General features: G+C 42.2%; 1 protein-coding gene across 9 annotated transcripts in view; it reads left to right on the plus strand.

Annotated features, from left to right (window-relative positions):
• Positions 1-20,432, plus strand: part of LOC5578520 (polypyrimidine tract-binding protein 2) — a 1,002,030-nt gene that overhangs the window by 165,765 nt on the left and 815,833 nt on the right. For 8 of the 9 annotated variants that reach the window (XM_021857609.1, XM_021857612.1, XM_021857615.1 and 5 more), the window contains exon 1: positions 17,724-18,365. The exons of the other annotated variant lie outside the window; for it this stretch is intronic. The gene's annotated coding sequence lies outside the window, so the exon portion shown is untranslated. Of the gene's footprint in view, positions 1-17,723; positions 18,366-20,432 lie in introns of those variants that run through there. 9 annotated transcript variants of the gene reach the window in all.

The following is a 20,432-nucleotide window of genomic DNA, read 5'->3' on the forward strand; positions in this document are numbered from 1 at the left end:
TAATTGAAATTTATGCTGATTGGATATCGATCGGAATGAACGGGAATCAAATCAAATGTTCGTTTGTCATTAGTTTTGATCTGATTCAAAATCGTTGCAAATCTACAGTGACAGGTGTCATGCAGTGCGAGGGAGTAATTGAGTTTGGTTTCGCTTCGTTGCGTAGCAACCGACCCATTTTTTAAAGTAACAAACGTAAACAAAACTTACACTCAAAGAACATGTAGTAAAAACGCGAAAGATACTGCCAAAACCAACATCATTTCTCAATTTAGGCCGTCACTGAGCTAGATTTTGGCGTGGATTGTTCGCACCACTGCTCTTGTGTCTGCTTTTCTTCCGCGTGAAACTGACACCCGTAGCCACAGTCGTCATCGCTGCCAATTAAATCATCCCAGATTATAACAAATGATCTTGGTTTCTGTTGGTTCTCTTGCCGGCTGAACAAGCTCGTTTGACTCGACGACATTCACGTGTAAAATTATCGTTTTGATCTGAATTTTTCATTTTTAAATGTTCGGGATATGTTTGACACTGAAGCAAATTAATTACGGAGACAATGTTGCCAAGAATACAAAGCCAAAGTCATAGGTTCGCCTACTACTCTTGGTTACACCATGAATCGAGTTTGGCAATTCTTAGGAAATTTTTATAGAATAAAATAGATTAAGTTATCTTTGTTTCGCTACTGTCAAAAAGAACCGAGTATTACCAACTTTTGTGCGGTTATGTTATTTACTTCGATAAACAATTGCATCATGGAAGTGTTTGCGGATCAGAATCATTCTTCAAATGATTCGCAACACTGGCCATAATTGTCTGTCAGATCTATCTAGGAACATGTTTATCGCAGAGTTAATATATCACACTCAGTATTGTCCGTAGTGGTGATAGTATTATTCGTCTGTCACATGAGAGCATATCCCAGAAACGTTTTTCATGTCCGCGAACTATGTCGTTCATGTGTTTGTCTTCGTTTTTTGTTGCACATGTGTCGATTCGGTAGCCTCTTTGAAATTAGGTCAAACAAATCTACTCTAAATTCCAATAGAAATCACAGTAAAATTCCAATTCAAATTACCGTAAAAATCGTTACCAAGCTGGGATGCTAAGTGGCAACAACTTTTCAGATATCGCATCCATGTTGTGTCAAATGATAACTGATCTGCGATGTTTTTCGAAAGGATTTTCTATTAATAATCCTTTTCATGTGACAGGTCCATCTACGCATTTGTTTACATCGGTGGAGGACCGATGCAAACACAGAACTGTCAAAGTGCTTCAAAAGCTGCTGATTTGAACCTCTCGTGCAAAGGCCTATTGCGATGTTCTTCGTATGACCAGGTCCGTCCCACTCGAGCTCAGATTGGTAGTGCAAAAGGTACCCAAGTTTGACAGATCGCAATACACTTTTCGCGGCATTCTAGATTACCTTATGAGCCATAAAATTTTGGGCAACTGCAAGGGACATTGGGGTCTTTAATTTGTCTTTGGTATGACATCATCTGATAGATTGGTTTCGCATTTGACGTCACCTGACAGATTGTTAGCATCTGTCAGGCGGTGCAGTTAACGATTTTCATTCGCTAAGTGAAACGGTAACACTTATCGAACGTCTACTGTATCGCAAAGCTTCCTGAAGAGTCAATGAAATTTTCAATTGAAATCCCATTAAACTCCTCATTCAGAACCTGGATCTATACCAGCAAGCAGCAAACTAACCTTCCGAGTTTGTTCCCGACACCTGCCACTAAAAATAGCGCTCGTATTTCATTCATTTCCTCGGCCGATTTATTTTCAAATTTCCTCTTTCAGTGTTCGTCCACAACAAACCTAACCGACGCGTCGTAAACAAAGTTCGATCGTTTTCCATTTTCCGCTCGCTGAGTAGCGGCGCCGCTGCCGTATATGAAAAGGGATCATGTGCTTTGCGACGCCCACCCCGACGTCACTCACTCATCGCTTCGTGCCGTGACAAGTGCGCGGCTTCGAAACTTCAAACGTTTCTGTAAGGAAAATCTATATAGAATTTATTATTAATACGACACAATTGAAATGGGCGGACGAAGGCGGCGGCTGATGGCGATCCTTTTCGGCGTCTAAGGTCAAAGCAGGCGCCAGAAACGTGACAAACGATAACGCTCTGAGCTGTCAAAATGTCATCTTTGAGGTTTTGAAATGGGATTTTTTACGATAGCATCGAATTACAAACAGTTTTTGTTTTCAAAGCGGGTAGGATTACCTCCGCGATCCGGAGAGGAATGCCTCCGCAATCCGGAGAGGATTGCCTCCGCAATCCGGAGAGGATTGCCTCCGCAATCCGGAGAGGATTAGCTCCACAACCGGAGAGAATTGGCTCCACAATCCGGAGAGCATTGGCTCCACAATCCGGAGAGGATTTGCTCCGCAATCCGGAGAGGATTGCCTCCGCAATCCGGAGAGGATTGCCTCCGCAATCCGGAGAGGATTGCCTCCGCAATCCGGAGAGGATTGCCTCCGCAATCCGGAGAGGATTGCCTCCGCAATCCGGAGAGGATTGCCTCCGCAATCCGGAGAGGATTGCCTCCGCAATCCGGAGAGGATTGCCTCCGCAATCCGGAGAGGATTGCCTCCGCAATCCGGAGAGGATTGCCTCCGCAATCCGGAGAGGATTGCCTCCGCAATCCGGAGAGGATTGCCTCCGCAATCCGGAGAGGATTGCCTCCGCAATCCGGAGAGGATTGCCTCCGCAATCCGGAGAGGATTGCCTCCGCAATCCGGAGAGGATTGCCTCCGCAATCCGGAGAGGATTGCCTCCGCAATCCGGAGAGGATTGCCTCCGCAATCCGGAGAGGATTGCCTCCGCAATCCGGAGAGGATTGCCTCCGCAATCCGGAGAGGATTGCCTCCGCAATCCGGAGAGGATTGCCTCCGCAATCCGGAGAGGATTGCCTCCGCAATCCGGAGAGGATTGCCTCCGCAATCCGGAGAGGATTGCCTCCGCAATCCGGAGAGGATTGCCTCCGCAATCCGGAGAGGATTGCCTCCGCAATCCGGAGAGGATTGCCTCCGCAATCCGGAGAGGATTGCCTCCGCAATCCGGAGAGGATTGCCTCCGCAATCCGGAGAGGATTGCCTCCGCAATCCGGAGAGGATTGCCTCCGCAATCCGGAGAGGATTGCCTCCGCAATCCGGAGAGGATTGCCTCCGCAATCCGGAGAGGATTGCCTCCGCAATCCGGAGAGGATTGCCTCCGCAATCCGGAGAGGATTGCCTCCGCAATCCGGAGAGGATTGCCTCCGCAATCCGGAGAGGATTGCCTCCGCAATCCGGAGAGGATTGCCTCCGCAATCCGGAGAGGATTGCCTCCGCAATCCGGAGAGGATTGCCTCCGCAATCCGGAGAGGATTGCCTCCGCAATCCGGAGAGGATTGCCTCCGCAATCCGGAGAGGATTGCCTCCGCAATCCGGAGAGGATTGCCTCCGCAATCCGGAGAGGATTGCCTCCGCAATCCGGAGAGGATTGCCTCCGCAATCCGGAGAGGATTGCTTCCGCAATCCGGAGAGGATTGCTTCCGCAATCCGGAGAGGATTGCTTCCGCAATCCGGAGAGGATTGCTTCCGCAATCCGGAGAGGATTGCTTCCGCAATCCGGAGAGGATTGCCTCCGCAATCCGGAGAGGATTGCCTCCGCAATCCGGAGAGGATTGCCTCCGCAATCCGGAGAGGATTGCCTCCGCAATCCGGAGAGGATTGCCTCCGCAATCCGGAGAGGATTGCCTCCGCAATCCGGAGAGGATTGCCTCCGCAATCCGGAGAGGATTGCCTCCGCAATCCGGAGAGGATTGCCTCCGCAATCCGGAGAGGATTGCCTCCGCAATCCGGAGAGGATTGCCTCCGCAATCCGGAGAGGATTGCCTCCGCAATCCGGAGAGGATTGCCTCCGCAATCCGGAGAGGATTGCCTCCGCAATCCGGAGAGGATTGCCTCCGCAATCCGGAGAGGATTGCCTCCGCAATCCGGAGAGGATTGCCTCCGCAATCCGGAGAGGATTGCCTCCGCAATCCGGAGAGGATTGCCTCCGCAATCCGGAGAGGATTGCCTCCGCAATCCGGAGAGGATTGCCTCCGCAATCCGGAGAGGATTGCCTCCGCAATCCGGAGAGGATTGCCTCCGCAATCCGGAGAGGATTGCCTCCGCAATCCGGAGAGGATTGCCTCCGCAATCCGGAGAGGATTGCCTCCGCAATCCGGAGAGGATTGCCTCCGCAATCCGGAGAGGATTGCCTCCGCAATCCGGAGAGGATTGCCTCCGCAATCCGGAGAGGATTGCCTCCGCAATCCGGAGAGGATTGCCTCCGCAATCCGGAGAGGATTGCCTCCGCAATCCGGAGAGGATTGCCTCCGCAATCCGGAGAGGATTGCCTCCGCAATCCGGAGAGGATTGCCTCCGCAATCCGGAGAGGATTGCCTCCGCAATCCGGAGAGGATTGCCTCCACAATCCGGAGAGGATTGCCTCCGCAATCCGGAGAGGATTGCCTCCGCAATCCGGAGAGGATTGCCTCCGCAATCCGGAGAGGATTGCCTCCGCAATCTGGAGAGGATTGCCTCCGCAATCTGGACGCCCTGCCGGATTGTGGACAGGAATTTCCTTTCGGTCATGCGGACAGGGGCTCCTTCCCGGAAAACGGACAGAAATTTCCTTCCGAAGCTTGGCAGGATTTTCCCATTAGACTCCGGGCATTGATTCCTTTTTAGAATATAGGTAGAGATTGCTTCTTGTAATCTGAGCTGCTTTTCTACAGAATTCTCATGCCTATCATGAATATTTAGGATTCCTTCTAAAACACTTATTCTCTAACAATTTACCGGCGACATCTGTCATCGAAACGACAAATTCTGACATTAAAACGATGAAATCAGAATGAATAGGACGATCAGCGAGCGCATACACCGAGTGACAATAAACTTCTAGCTAATTAATCGCGTCCCGAGAAGTATCATCCACCAAACTACCGCCGTTAATATAAATCCCATAAAATCCTGCTCTCGACGCATGTACCCATCGCATAAAATCGTCGTTCGGACTAAAACGGTGCGAGATTCCCTGTTTAGAAAACGATAAAAGCCAATAGCTCGCGTTGGCAACTGGCAACTAAGCAATGAATAGCACGCGTATTGTAGCTTGCTCCGACAATCGAAACAAACAACTACGGCGGCGATGCTCATCGTCCCATAAAAATTTATCGACGAATAAAAGTTAGTGCGGGAAATAGTTTAAAATAATTTAACCATCCTTCCAGTGCATGCTGTGAGTGAATGGAACGCAGTTTCTTTCCTGTGACCGACGTCAAACAAGCTTTCGAAGTTCCAGTGCGAGATGCGTGCTGTTCGACCGAGTATTGTCTATTCGCACAATATTGGGAATTAGGGATGTTCCTTTGGATTTCTCGACTAAAACATTCCTTTGAAGCTTAAAAAATAATAAATCGAAAAAAAATATAGTACTATTCATGCAAACACTGTGCTTTTTAGAAGTTTCCATTGCGAAATGCATGTTACTTTAATTTTTTAGACTTATCGATGAGTCAGAACACTATCAAATGACATCCCTACTACCCGAACGCGCACAGGTTTAATTCAACAGGCTCGGCAAACGTGTGCTAGCCGGGTGTCACTCGCTCACACCGATAGTGCGAAATCCTCAACCCGAGGGGTCACCTGATGGAAGACGGGGGGTCAGAGTTTTAATTAAGTTGTAACCGACGCCTGCTGTGCTTCAAATTGAGCGACATCAACGTTGTTTTACCGACAAAATCACTGCACGCAGCAACCGTGATTGGCAAATCGAATCCTCGGTTCTATGTTTACCGGCAAATGAGGCCATAAATCTAATCGGTTGTCCTAATAGAATCTGTTTCAACCGTACGGCCCATTGTTTGCATCCATTGGTGACGATGATGAGCTCCCGTAATGAAGCGAAAGAGTTTTTCACTCTGGCCTACTAAGTTCGATGATGGACGGCTCGCCCTAACTCAATTAGTCATTACCGTGAATGCCTGACATAGTACCGTTTGTTCGCAGAGGGAAAACGCGATAATTTGCCACGTCGTAAGTAATAAAATGTAAACAATCTTCAAACGCAGCCGCGGCGCCTTGGTGAATAAATAATACTCAGGAACTGGCGCGGATACACGTCGTTCGCTTTGACCGAGTATCATTTCGGATGGTTTTATGTGACATGCCTCGTAACAATTACTCCTAAATCGTAGAGAACTAGTCTAGTCACAGCTGTAACCGCGAATCGCGGCATTTGGTGCAACAATTTAGAACGGAATAACATTTTAGATCTCATGAAAAATGTCGAAAATTTTTCATACAATCTGATAGTAGGAACGTCAGATAAACGTCAATTGAAGTTCCGAAAAAAAAACTAGATTAATCAATTATATTTTCGTTCCTGTTTAACAGATAGCGGTGCGATAAATGCTATTGCAGTTATCGGACGTCTTCTGTATCCTGACAATTCAATGTCAATCGATAAAACTCGAATTTCAGTTTCAGTTTTGGCGGCGTTCCATAATGAAGCCGCATGATAATGTAAACAAAGATCGCTCATCTGACGGTCAATCGACCAAACGGTATTTTTCTGAAAATTGTTTAGATTTTCGCCAGCAGTTTTCATCTTTTGTTATTCTTGGGGCGTTCTGAGTTTTGCGTAGGATCGGCGGCCCTCGGCAAACGTGACCGAACAATGACGCTCCATAAATCTTCCATCTCGGTGGAGGCGTGCTTGGCCCGAGCCCATTCGGCATGTTATGATCGTTTGTTACAGCGATGTGGTGAGGTTAGAATAACAAAGTCTACCAGTTAAGCCGAATATACGAATATACTAGCGGGAAATTGTGTAACTTTTCCGACTTTGAGGAAGAAAGCGGGTGGCTCGATATAAGGCATGTATTGTTTACATTCCAGAAATGAAAACCTAGAAATTTGTGCGATTTTGGTTGTGCAAGGGATTGTTTGTGGGTTCATGGAAATCACAGACAACATTATGTGGAAATTTACATGATTTATAGTCGCCTATGACAGCTATGGCAAAAACAGACGTAACTTTTGATATTTCATCGTAAATAATGGTCAGTTTGAATATGTATTCACCAGATGGGCAACAGTACCCATAACGGAAAGAAATCCCTATCCGGATTCTGGAAGGAAATCTCTGTCCGGATTGTCATATTTGCGTGTTGATGTTAGTACCGAAAGCGAAGAGAAGGATGCATTGCGACCTTTTGCCTTTCGTCATTGATTCTCTCAGAATCTATGCGGTATATCTAACTTCGGAAATGGTGCATTTGATTAGCTTCCGGATGCGCATTGCTTCCGAAGTAGGTTATCTCGCATGATCAACGTGCACCCCCGCTAATTTGAACGGTTCATTTTTAATTTGAACATGAACCAAGAAAAATCCAATGGATCATTGAAGGTAGGTTTTGCAAGTGCTCACCGCATCAAAACAAAGGCGCCATTGTATGTCAAACACACAAGGTACGGTGGCGCTATCTATGCTTTCCATAGCGGCCGTTTTGATTATTTAAATGATCCATTGCAGCGAATTCTCGCGTAACTTTTAAAAAGGTCCTATCTAAAATTGAGAGGCTCTATTTGTTTACTTTCTCTTAAGCCAAGGACATTGTCTTTCGATCTAAAGTGAAAAACTTCCCAAAAGCTTTAGTGTTGCACCGTTATAATCGAAAAAGAACGAGGAAGGAGAGAATTACTTATGGTTACGTCCTATAGTAAAGTTCAACAAGAATTTCCTTTTCAAATGATTGATCGAACTTATTAACATAGGTCTTTTCATGTGACAGGTCCTTCTATGCATTCGTTTACATTGGTGGAGGACCGGTGCAAACACGGAACTGTCATATCCATAGAACAACTGTCAAATTATATCGTCAAATTATAACGTCACGTTGTGTCTTATCCGTCATTTATCGATAGAACCAAGCAAATAAATAATAATGACTTATTCGATTCATGGTCCTATAAACCACGCTCATCATCAGTGTCAGTCATATTGCCGTCACGTTTCCCCTGTTTCGGTATGATATTTTTAATGATGATGACAGCCACACCAAAACTAAAAACCCCAACAAAACAGAAAGGGAGAGTGTATCGTTTTCGCCGCGTCAACGATGCTCGGCTTATGTTGTTGGGGAGAATCTGCTTTTGTGTGCGCAAAAATTAGAAAGGCCAATGTAGGTATACGTTTTTTTAGCTATGTCGCGCACGACGTGGACAAAAAACAGTAACAGGTAATTCAATGTACACATGCGTCATCATAATAATAGACCACCGACCGGTGGTCAGTTTGGAGAGTGTGAGATTTTAGAGGACTTTTTGGGATACAGCGTGTGTCGTTTTGTATGCGAAAACGATCGGTAACGCAGCCACATAGATATAGATTTTGGCTCACACCGCGCTGATCAGTTGAGTAGGTGGCTTCCTTTGTTCTGGTGGTGGGTGCTATTTGGGAACGACGACGTCGACAGAACCAACCTGTTGAATATTCATAATGACACGACCGGTGACATTTGTTACTGATAGTCAACGTGTTTACAGGAAAGTGTGTCGAATCGAGTCGACAACACGGTTTACAGCATTCTTTGAGTAGTAGACCTTTTCCAGAATTTGTTTCATGGTTTTCATAGTAATTAACCTGAAGTGTGCAATTTGAATGATAACTTTGGATTATTCACACGATGTATTTTGGTATTTTTTTTTAATTTTACAATCAAGCCTTTATGTCAAACACTGTTCAACGCCTTTTCTACGTCTGAAAGTGCAAAACCAGTGAAATAGCCTTTAGATTTGATGGATTGAATCAAATTTGTTACATGTAAAAGTTGATAATTGATCGAATGTCCATGTCGGAATCCGAACTGTTCTTAGGCAAAAATTAAATTTTCGTTGATGTGGACCATCATTCTGTTCAAAATTCAAAAAGTTTACTGATGGAGGAAATCAAGCTCTTTGCTCTCAGGATTCTGAGGAGAATCCTCTCAGGATTCTGAGGAGAATCCTCTCAGGATTCTGAGGAGGATCCTCTCAGGATTCTGAGAAAAATCCTCTCAGGATTCTGAGGAGAATCCTCTCAGGACTCTTAGGAGAATCTTCTAAGGATTCTGAGGAGAATCCTCTCAGGATTCCGAAGAGAACCCGCTCAGGATTCTGAAGTAAACCCTCCCCGGATTCTGAAAAAAAATCTCTCAGGATTCTGACAAGAATGCACTAAGGAGTCTGAGAAGAATCCTCTCAGGATTTCGAGGAGAATCCTAAAAGGATTCTCCTCTGAATCCTGAGAAGATTCTTCTGAGAATTTAAGGAGGATTCTCCTCAGAATCTTAGAAGGATTCTCTTCAGAATCCTAAAAGGATTCTCTTCAGACTCCTGAGAGTATTCTCCTTAGAATCCTGAGAGGATTCTCCTCAGAATCCTAAGAGGATTTTCCTCAGAATCCTGAGAGGATTCTCCTCAGAATCCTGAGAAGATTCTCCTCAGAATCCTGAGAGGATTCTCCTCAGAATACTGAGAGGATTCTCCTCAGATTCAGGAGAGAATTTTTCTCAGAATTCGAAGAGGATTTTTCTCAGAATCCTGAGAGGATTCTCTTCAGAACCCTGAGAGGATTCTTCTCAGAATACAGAGAGGATTCTTCTCAGAATACAGAAAGGATTCTTCTCAGAATACAGAGAGGATTCTTCGCAGAATCCTGAGAGGATTTTTCTCAGAATTCGGAGAGGATTTTTCTTTGACTCAAGAGAGGATTCCTCTCAGAATCATGAGAGGATTCTTATAAGAAACCTGACAAGATTCTCCTCAGAATCCTGAGAGGATTCTCCTCAGAATCCTGAGAGGATTCTCCTCAGAATCCTGAGAGGATTCTCCTCAGAATCCTGAGAGGATTCTCTTCAGAATCCTGAGAGGATTCTCCTCAGAATCCTGAGAGGATTCTCCTTAGAATCCTGAGAGGATTCTCCTCAGAATCCTGAGAGGATTCTCCTCAGAATCCTGAGAGGATTCTCCTCAGAATCCTGAGAGGATTTTTCTCAAGAATCCTAAAAGGATTCTTTTAAGAATCCTAAGAGGATTCTCCTCCGAATCCAGAGAGGATTCTTCTGAGAATCTTAAGAGGATTCTCCTCAGAATCCTAAGAGGATTTTCCTTAGAATCCTGAGAGGATTTTCCTCAGAATCCTGAGAGAATTCTTCTCAGCATATCAAAATCCTAGAAGGATTCTTTTCAAAATCCTAGGCGGATTCTTTTCAAAATCCTAGGAGGATTTTTTCCAGAATCCTAAGAGGATTCTTCTCAGAATTATGAGAGGATTCTCCTCAGAATCATGAGAGGATTTTTCTCAGAATTCTGAGTGGATTCTCCTCAGAATTCTGAGAGGATTCTCTTCAGAATCCTGAGAGGATTCTCTTCAGAATCCTGAGAGGGTTTTTCTCATGAATCCTAAGAGGATTCTTTTAAGAATCCTGAGTGGATTCTCCTCAGAATCCCGAGAGGATTCTCCTCAGAGACCCGATAGGATATTTCTCAGGATTCTGAGAATTCTCTCTGGATTCTGAGAAGAATTCTCTCAGGATTCTGATGAGAATTATCTCAGGATTCTCAGGAGAATCGTCTCAGGATTTTGAGGAGAATTCTCTCAGCCTTCTGAGGAGAATCCTCCCAGGATTCTAAGGATAATCCTCTCAGGTTTCTGAGGAGAATCCTCTCAGGATTCTGAAAAAAATCATCTCAATATTCTAAGAACAATCCTCTCAGGATTCTGAGGAGAATCCTCTCAGGATTCTGAGCAGAATCCTCTCAGGATTCTGAGCAGAATCCTCTCAGGCTTCCGAGAGAATGTCTACAGGATTCTGAGGAGAATGTCTTCAGAATTATGAGGAAATCCTTTTTAGCTTTCTGGGGAGAATTCAGATTTCTGATCTGAATCCTGTTAGGAATTCCTAGGAGTATCGGGTTATGAAGAGTTATCTTTTTCTTCTTGGCATTACGTCCTCACTGGGACAAAGCATGCTTATCAGCTTAGCTTTCTAATGGGCACTTCTACAGTTATTAACTGAGAACTTTCTTTGCCAAAGTTGCCATTTTCGCATTTGTATATCGTGTGGCAGGTACGATGATACTCTATGCCCAGGGAAGTCAAAGAAATTTCCATTACGAAAAGATCCTGGATCGACCGGGAATCGAACCCAGACACCTTCAGCATGGCTTTGCTTTGTAGCCGCGAACTCCAACCACTCGGCTAAGGAAGGCCCCCTGAAGAGTTTATTATCTGTAGTTCAGTTTTTTTCTGCGTGCAAGTTTAAAATAAACCTTTTTTTACTGTTAGGAAGATAAAATTGGTTTGCATTTATTAAAAATAACATTTTAGAATTGTTTTTATTTCACTGTTCCATATATATGAAGGAATTATTAGAGTATGTTTAAGAAAACCACTAATTGAACTTATACACTTCTCTTTTGCAAAAGAAAAACTAAAATACTAGAAATCACTAGCAAGGCGAGCAAACAGCTTTAAACTCTTATATGTTGCTCATCTTGATAGATACCGTGGTGAATCAAAATCCGGACGGTATTAATATCCGCACACTTTGATATTATTCGTCAATTAAAGGGTCAATTGTAAAATAATGTGTTAAAGTTTGATGATAACTTTTACTTTCAACATTGATGATCATTTTCAAAATTTTATTTTGAATTCTCTGCTAAGCTTTCTTCCTGGTATTACAACAGCTAGTCCATATTGGTACAGCATACAACATGGCTGGCCTGGACATTGTTTTTGAATATCAAAAGCTTGTTCCTAAGACAAAGTTTTGATTTTCTATTAATAAGGGGATAGAGACATTTTACATATTTATTACATTTGGCTTGAATGCCCTCAATGTGATTTTTGAAAGTTAAATTCTTATCTAGCATGAGCCCTAGATACTTAACTTCATCTGAATGTTTCAAATAAAGAGCTTTTGGTTTATGTGGAAATATTATTAGTTGAGTTTTGGAAGCATTAGGAGAAATCTTCCATTTTTGCAAGTATGAAGAAAAAATATCCAAACTTTTTCAAACTTTTTTGCAATCAACTACGGATGACACGCAGGCTTCGTCCTTTGGCGGAGAGGCCTGTGTCATCCGCAAACAAGGATTTTTGACATCCCTGAGGTAACTCAGGTAAGTCAGATGTGAAAATATTGTATAATATTGGTCCCAAAATGCTGCCTTGGGGAACACCAGCTCTTACAGGAAGTCTTTCAGATCTGGAGTTCTGATAATTAACCTGAAGTGTACGATTTGACAGATAACTTTGAATTATTCTAACAATGTATGTTGGAAAATTGAAGTTTTTTAATTTTACAATCAAACCTTCATGCCAAACACTGTCGAATGCTTTTTCTATGTCTAGAAGAGCAAGACCAGTAGAATAGCCTTCAGATTTGTTGGAACGGATCAGATTTGTTACACGTAAAAGTTGATGAGTGGTCGAATGTCCATGGCGGAATCCGAACTGTTCATTGGCAAAAATTGAATTTTCGTTGATGTGGGCCATCATTCTGTTCAAAATAACCTTTTCAAAAAGTTTACTGATGGAGGAAAGCAAACTGATTGGACGATAGCTAGAAGCTTCTGCAGGATTTTTGTCTGGTTTTAAAATTGGTACAACCTTAGCATTTTTCCATTTGTCAGGAAAATATGCTAATTGAAAACATTTGTTAAATATATCAACTAAAAATGATAAGCTACTTTCTGGAAGTTTCTTGATGAGGATGTAGAAAATTCCATCATCGCCAGGAGCTTTCATATTTTTGAATTTTTTAATAATAGTTCTCACTTCTTCCAAATCAGTCTCCCAGGCATTTTCGAAAACGTTCTCTTGATTGAGAATATTTTCGAACTCCTGAGTAACTCCATTTTCAATTGGACTAGTAAGTCCTAAATTAAATTTGTGCGCACTTTCAAACTGCATAGCAAGTTTTTGAGCTTTTTCGCAATTAGTTAGTAATAATTTGTTTTCCTCTTTCAATGCCAGTATTGGCTTTTGAGGTTTTTTCAAGATTTTAGATAATTTCCAAAAGGGCTTAGAGCCAGGGTCCAATTGAGAAATTTTATTTTCAAAATTTTTGTTTCTTAATTGCGAGAAACGTTTCTTGATTTCTTTCTGCAAATCCTGCCATATAATTTTCATAGCAGGATCGCGAGGGCGTTGAAATGGCCTTCTCCTCACGTTTTTAAGACGGATCAAGAGTTTAAGATCATCGTCTATAATCACGGATTCAAATTTTACTTCACATTTTGGAATTGCAATGATCCGGGCTTCAACAATGGAATTTGTTAAAGTTTCAAGAGCATTGTCAATATCAAGTTTAGTTTCTAAAGAAATGTTAACATCAAGATTGGAGTCAACATACGTTTTATATATATATTCCAGTCGGCTCGTAAATAATTGAAAGTGGAGCTGATAGAATTGAGAATCGCTTCTTGGGATATTTGAAATGTAACAGGGACATGATCAGAATCAAAATCAGCATGAGTAATCAGTTGGCTACAAGATGACTAGAGTCGGTTAAGACCAAATCAATCGTAGATGGATTTCTAGAAGAGGAAAAACATGTAGGGCTATCAGGGTATTGAATTGAGAAATATCCTGAAGAGCACTCTTCAAATAAAATTCTGCCGTTGGAATTACTTTGAGAATTATTCCATGACCGATGTTTGGTATTAAAGTCACCAATGACAAAAAAATATGACTTATTGCGAGTCAATTTTCGCAAGTCAGTTTGGAGCAAATTAACTTGCTGTCCAGAGCATTGAAAAGGCAAATAGGCAGCTATGAAAGTATAATTACCAAACTGTGTTTCAACAGAAACGCCTAAAGTTTCAAAAACTTTAGTTTCAAATGATGAAAACAGTTGATGTTTTATACGCCTATGAATGATGATTGCAACTCCCCCACATGCCCCATCAAGTCGATCATTACGATAAACAAAAAAGTTAGGATCTTTTTTAAGTTTGGATCCAGGTTTCATATAAGTTTCGGTAATAACTGCAATATGCACGTTATTAGCTGTAAGAATATTAAACAGCTCGTCCTCTTTACCATACAGAGAACGAGCATTCCAATTTAAAATATTTAAATTATTATTTGGATCCATTAGAAAAACGTAATCCAATAACAATTTGATTAGTAAATTTTACACCTACTTGGACTGCTTCAGTCATAGTGGTGGCTTTGAACATTGCATCAATCATTAGATTCAATTGTTCAGTTAGAAAATTAAAATCAGAGGCAGACATGTCATGTGATTTCCCATTAGAATTTCCGGTAGACGAAGAAGCGGAATTACCTGTGGTGGTAGGGTTTTTTCCATTTGATTTGAAACAAGTAGAATGGGTACCCATGGATCGAACAGGGGAGGAGTTCAAATTTCCTGCTACGATATCGGCAAAGGATTTACCGTGGGTAGATACATTCGAAATTGAAAGATTCGAACGGCTACCCGACGGATTAAAATTAGTTTGTGAATGAGCACGATTATGATCTTCCTGATGGGTATGATTCATGATCAAGCGATCGTTAACTGAAAAATGAGCATTGTTCGATACTCTACCAGGCAAATTCCGGAAACGACCGTTATCGTAACGGATATTATCTTTCATCTGCCTGGCACGAGCCTCAATGACCCTTTTGCGTGAAGGGCAATTCCCAAAATTGGACTTATGGTTAGCCCCGCAATTAGAGCATATGAATTTGGTGGTATCTTCCTTCACTGGACAGACGACTTTGGCGTGAGAAGAACCTCCGCAAATCATGCATTTAGCATCCATGCAACAATTTTTGTACCATGACCCCACTTTTGGCACCGAAGGCACTGAGTGGGGTTCTGGTAATTTCCTCCAGGTTTCTGGAAATGTTCCCATGTCACACGGACATCAAACAAAAGTTTTGCTTTTTCTAAAGCTTTAATATTATTTAGTTCTTTTTTGTTAAAGTGAACTAAATAATATTCTTGAGAAAGCCCTTTCCGAACAATGCCAGATTGGGTTCTCTTTTTCATAATGATTACTTGGACTGGGGAAAATCCAAGTAAATCATTTATTCCATTTTTGATCTCTTTAGGTGATTTATAGTCACTTGAAAGACCTTTTAAGACAACTTTGAACAAACGTTCAGTTTTGTCGTCATAAGTAAAAAAAAATGTGCTTCTTCTCTTCAAGATGTTTGAGAAGAAGTTCGCGATCTTTAAGAGTTTCCGGCAAAACGCGACAGTCTCCTTTTTTGCGATTTGGAAGGAAACCTTGATTCCCCTAATGGAGTTCAAGATCTCTTGCCTAAATCCCGCAAATTCGGAACAACTGACCACGATAGGCGGCACTCTTTGCTTCCTCACTTGAATCAAAGAGCCTGGGCTAGAGGCTGCTTCGATTTGGAAAACTTGTCTAGAGCATCAAACTTATTGCATATTTCGATACAATTATCATTATTATTCATTTCACCCTTGGAAGAAAGTTCGTATTCCGGGGAAACGGCCTTTCTTCCATTCTTGCCACGTGTAGTGACAGTTTTAAAACCTACTTTTTTGGAAGGAAGTAGTGAATTCATAGATTCACCCTTCCTTTTGTTTGTTGTTGATACCATGTTTAATTAATAAACGAAAGAAGACGTGACCTTCGAGAGGTTTTTTCCCAAGACGGTGTCCAAGAAGGATTAGCACCACTAGCTTTCGCCAACGGGTCCAACGAAAAATCGAAGGCATGGGTCCAAACAAGGATCGTGAAGGGATCAATAGTAGAAAATAGTACTGTTTTAGTAGCACTGAAAAGTACCGTTTTGAATTTTAGCACTGAAAAGTACTGTTTAATTGCTTTAGGTAGTTTTTAAGAAAACTTCCAAGAGCAGAGAGAATTCGTGCACGCACAGCACGAAGGTACGATGCGCACTGAGCGACGACACTGTTGTTTGCATTCCACTCACTGATCGCGCTACGCTGGAATCTCAAATTTTTCAAACTTCCAACACAAGCGCATGGAAGAATGGTAGTCGGGAGCTGTCAAAACGTATGGAAAATAATGAAAAACGTTAATTACTTGCAGTTAGGAAACTGGATCAAAAAAAGTAGTGATTAGAAATCAAGTGTAAAGTGAAAACATAACTTTTTGTGTTTAGTTCATCTTCCGTGGTGCTTTCTTTGCTTCAGGATTTACCACTGAAAAAGAGCCATCTATTGCCTTTTCAGTTTTGAATATCGTTTCATTAACATGGACCACGAAGAAATGACGTCCGACAAAAACGGGTTGTTGTTATTTTTATTAATTATTTGGCAATGTTAACTAGATTGAAAATAATAGTATAATAATCTTATATATCTTATGTTTAAATTATAGACGATGCAAAAATCCTAAACATAAAAATAATCAAATTATGCATAAATAATCAATATTATCGAATTGTCCAGATATTGGTACCGTCCGGATTATGATTCACCACGTTGGATTTTATTACGATCATTCGTTTTATAATAGCGCTGTCCGGATTTCGATTCAATAGTGTTCGGGAATATAGACAAGAAATGTTACAAGTGTCCCGATTTAAAGACAAGACAAGCTTGATTTTTTCGATTTTAATAATTTTATCATAACATTAATTGTTATTCTCGTCCAATTTAAATATAAAACTGAGTTGCTAAATTGAATTACGTTCTAATTTGTCATAAACTTGTTCAAAGAGAGCTTGAACATTTTCCTCTTCTAAAGCGTCCGGGTATGGATGCAGCACGGTAGGCCTATTTCGTCTGCGACTTACAGACTTCTTCAGTCGAGTATTCGACTCTGAAATTAAAAAAAAAATGCCTAGCGACATGTTTTATCCACGATTATTGCCATTCCGCCCCACTGCGACACCGCTTCTTTCAAATGCAGAACCATCATCATCATTGATTACCCGAGTCATCACCACCATCATCCGGTAGATCACGGCGTCGGTCGGTGCGCCATTGTATCGCGCATGTAGTGTTCGCTCGCCGTCGTCGCACCATGACGATGATTATCCAATTCGCCGCCGCCGCCGCCGGCTGCTGCGCCATGCTTGATGATCACCACATGCTTACTTTTGATGGTGTGCGTGATTTGGTTAAGGTGAAACGATTCTTTAGTCGAATTTTAAAAATTAATTGAAGTGATGAAAATTAGTTGTTTTTTCATTCCTGTGGCTGAAAACATATCAGCACACTTTTTGCATGACAGCGCATATGTTGATACTTCCTAGAGTCAATAGTGTTCATGAGGATTGGACCTTATTATTCTAAATCATGGCTGCCAAATCAAACGACACGGACTACTTACCCCTAACGGCGGCTTATTTTCTTTGTTTTGCTCCTGCCGGCATGCACGCGATGATGAATATTCGGCGGCTGTTCGCTCAGTACTCGATACCCGAACTTGTGTGCGTGATCGTTTTTTTTTTATCGTGTTCGTGATTTTTGAGTTAGTTTAGCGGCCGATGGTTGTGTGTGATGCATGCAACGTTGGTTGCTTCCTTGAAGGGGGTGGCGGAAACAGCTGGAATGACACACGCAGTAGTTGTGTGCGGATGACACTTTGGATATATTTACACGACACACGAAGCAGCACACACAATCAAAGACACATATTGTCGTCGGTCGTCCGTCGCTCGGAGGGTCGTCGCAGTCGTCGCTATTCATCAGCCGTCCGTCGCAGTTTTTTAGTTTCGGAAAAAACTTTTCTCAGTCGATACACACGCGCGCGTGGCTCGGAAAGTCCTCCTTTTCTCTAAAATCGTCTAAATTGGAATATTGGTCCAAATCGGAATAATCGTGTTCTAGATTCTGTCAGTTGCATAGTAGGCCGGTGGATTTTTGCTGATTTCGATCAAGTTCAGTGTTCTCGAATTACGCGAAGTTTCCAGTGGTCGTCGGCCGTTTTCGCTTTCATTTTACGTGGTGCGACGGTGCAAGTGTTCCTCCGGGAGAATCGACGCCGAAATCTTCCGGTGCGCGAGTGACTTGGTGTCATCATTCAGTTCCGAAGTTAGGGGGTTGATGAAGTGAATAATTCTGTTCTTGGAAGTGAATTTGGGGAAAAAAAAGTGCACCAATACGTAGAAAAGCAGTCATTGAATCCAGATTGCATACCGAGTGTGACCAGGTGTAAAAGCATCTTCCTAGTCAAAGCAGGCTAGGATAATTAATTGGCTAGCGCGCAAGGTGTCCATAGCAGCCCCAAAGAAGTTTCCATCCTTTTCTTCCGAGGGGGAGTATCGTAATCCAGCAAGCGGGAAAACGAACCGGCGAATTTGTGTAAGTTTTTGCAGCACCAGAACAACACTGACTGCTGGAGAAAGTAGTTATTTTTGCTCATTTATCATAACGATCGCACGATGGAGTGTGGAACTTTATCCATTTCGCAAAACTCCGGCTCCGGACTTTTAATAATTATTTTCCAGTTTTTTTTTCGGATTTCAATTTAAAACCATTCGCCCAGCTTTTTAAAAGTGTCATTTTTTGCTTTTGTCTTCCCCCTCTCTGTCTCACGCTCCTATTCATTTCATATTCTTTTTCTGGTGGAAGTTTTCTGCTTTGGCACATGGGCGTAGTCAAGGGGGGCAATAGAGCGCTGCATATGACGAGCCTAACCTCACTTATTTGACAGCTGCTGGTCCTGTTGTTTACGTTTCGGACTTAGTCGTTTTTTCCATCATTTTTTCATCTTCGCATTTCTACCACCAGCATGCTGATAGTGACGATTTTCCACGGTAGGAAGATAGAATAATACGATCCGTGGGTATCTGCAGTGGATTTGATCTCTCCTCGCAGCAAACTTGCACGAAATTAAGAATGATTCGAAAAAAGTACTAAGTCCAAACTGTAAACAACAGGACCAGTACCTGTCAAAATTGATGCGTGACGTCACAGTGCAATGGAGTATGGAAGAAGATTCAAAATCAGCGATTCGCGATTATGGCGACACTGGCAACACAACAACAGTAAGAAAATCTCGCTGAACTTTACTAAAGGGCCTATGCAACAATGAGAGATTCTCTCCGCTCTCGCTCTCTTTCGATTATAACAGTGCAATACTGAAACTTTTGGGAAGTTGTTGTTGTTGTTGAACGCACTGTAGAAATCACTGTACGATTCCACATAGTTTCCCTTGAGGAACTTAGAGAGAAATCCCAGAGGTAATTCTCGGAGGAGTCTCCGAAAGTATTCCTGGAGGAATTTCTGGAAACTATCTCAATTTATTTCTTGGTAAAATCTTTGAGGAAATTTTTGAAAGAAATACTGGAATCCTTGTAGAAGTTCTCCTTGTCTGAACAATCTTTGTCTTAAAGAAATTCCACATAAGAAATACATTAAGTAGCTTATGGAGAAATTCCTTCGAAAAATTCTTCTCAGGATTCCGAAGAGATTTCTCTCAATATTCTGAATATTCTGAGGAGAATTCTCTCAGGATTCCGAGGAGAATCTTCTGAGGATTTCGAGGAGAAATCTAAAGATTCTGAAGAGATTTCTCTCGAGATTCTAAGGCGAACATTGAGATTCTGAGGAGAATACTCTCATGATTGTGAGGAGAATCCTCTCAGGGTATTGAAGAGAATCCTCTCAGGGTTTTGAGGACAATTCTGAGGAAAATCCTCTTAGGATTCCGAGGAGAATCTTCTCCTGATTCCAAAGAGTATTTTATCTAAGGAGAATCTTCTCAAGATCTCAGGAGAATCCTATCACGATTTTGAGGATAATCCTCTCAGGATTCTGAGGAGAATCCTCTTAACATTGTGAGTTGATTCCTCTCGGGATTTTAAGGACAACTCTGAGGAAAATCCTCTCAAGATTCCGAGGAGATTCTTCTCAGGATTCTGAAGAGAATCCTCTCAAGATTCTAAGGAGAAATTTCTCGAGATTCTGAAGAGAATCCTCTTAAGATTGTGAGAAGAATCCACTCAGGATTTTGAGGACAACTCTGAGGAGAATCCTCTCAGGGTTCCGGAAAGAATCCTCTCAGAATTCCGAGGAAAATCCTCTAAAGATTCTGAGAAGAATTCTCTCAGGATTCTGAGGAGAACCCTTTCAGGACTCTGTGGAGAATGCTCCCGGAATTGTGAGGAGAATCCTTTCAGGATTTTGAGGACAATTCTGAGGAGAATCCTCTCAGGATTCCGAAGAGAATGCTCTTGGGTTTCTGAGGAGAATCCTCTCAGTTTTCTAAGGAGAATTCTCTCAGGATTCTAAGGAGAACCCTCTACGGATTCTGAGGAGAATCTTTTCAATATTCTGAGAAAAATCTTCTCAGGATTTTGAGAAAAATCTTCTCAGGATTTTGAGAAAAATCCTCTTGGTGTATGCGGAGAATCCTCTCACGATTCT

Source organism: Aedes aegypti, chromosome 1, assembly GCF_002204515.2.
Source record: "Aedes aegypti strain LVP_AGWG chromosome 1, AaegL5.0 Primary Assembly, whole genome shotgun sequence".
Classification (NCBI taxonomy): domain Eukaryota; kingdom Metazoa; phylum Arthropoda; class Insecta; order Diptera; family Culicidae; genus Aedes; species Aedes aegypti.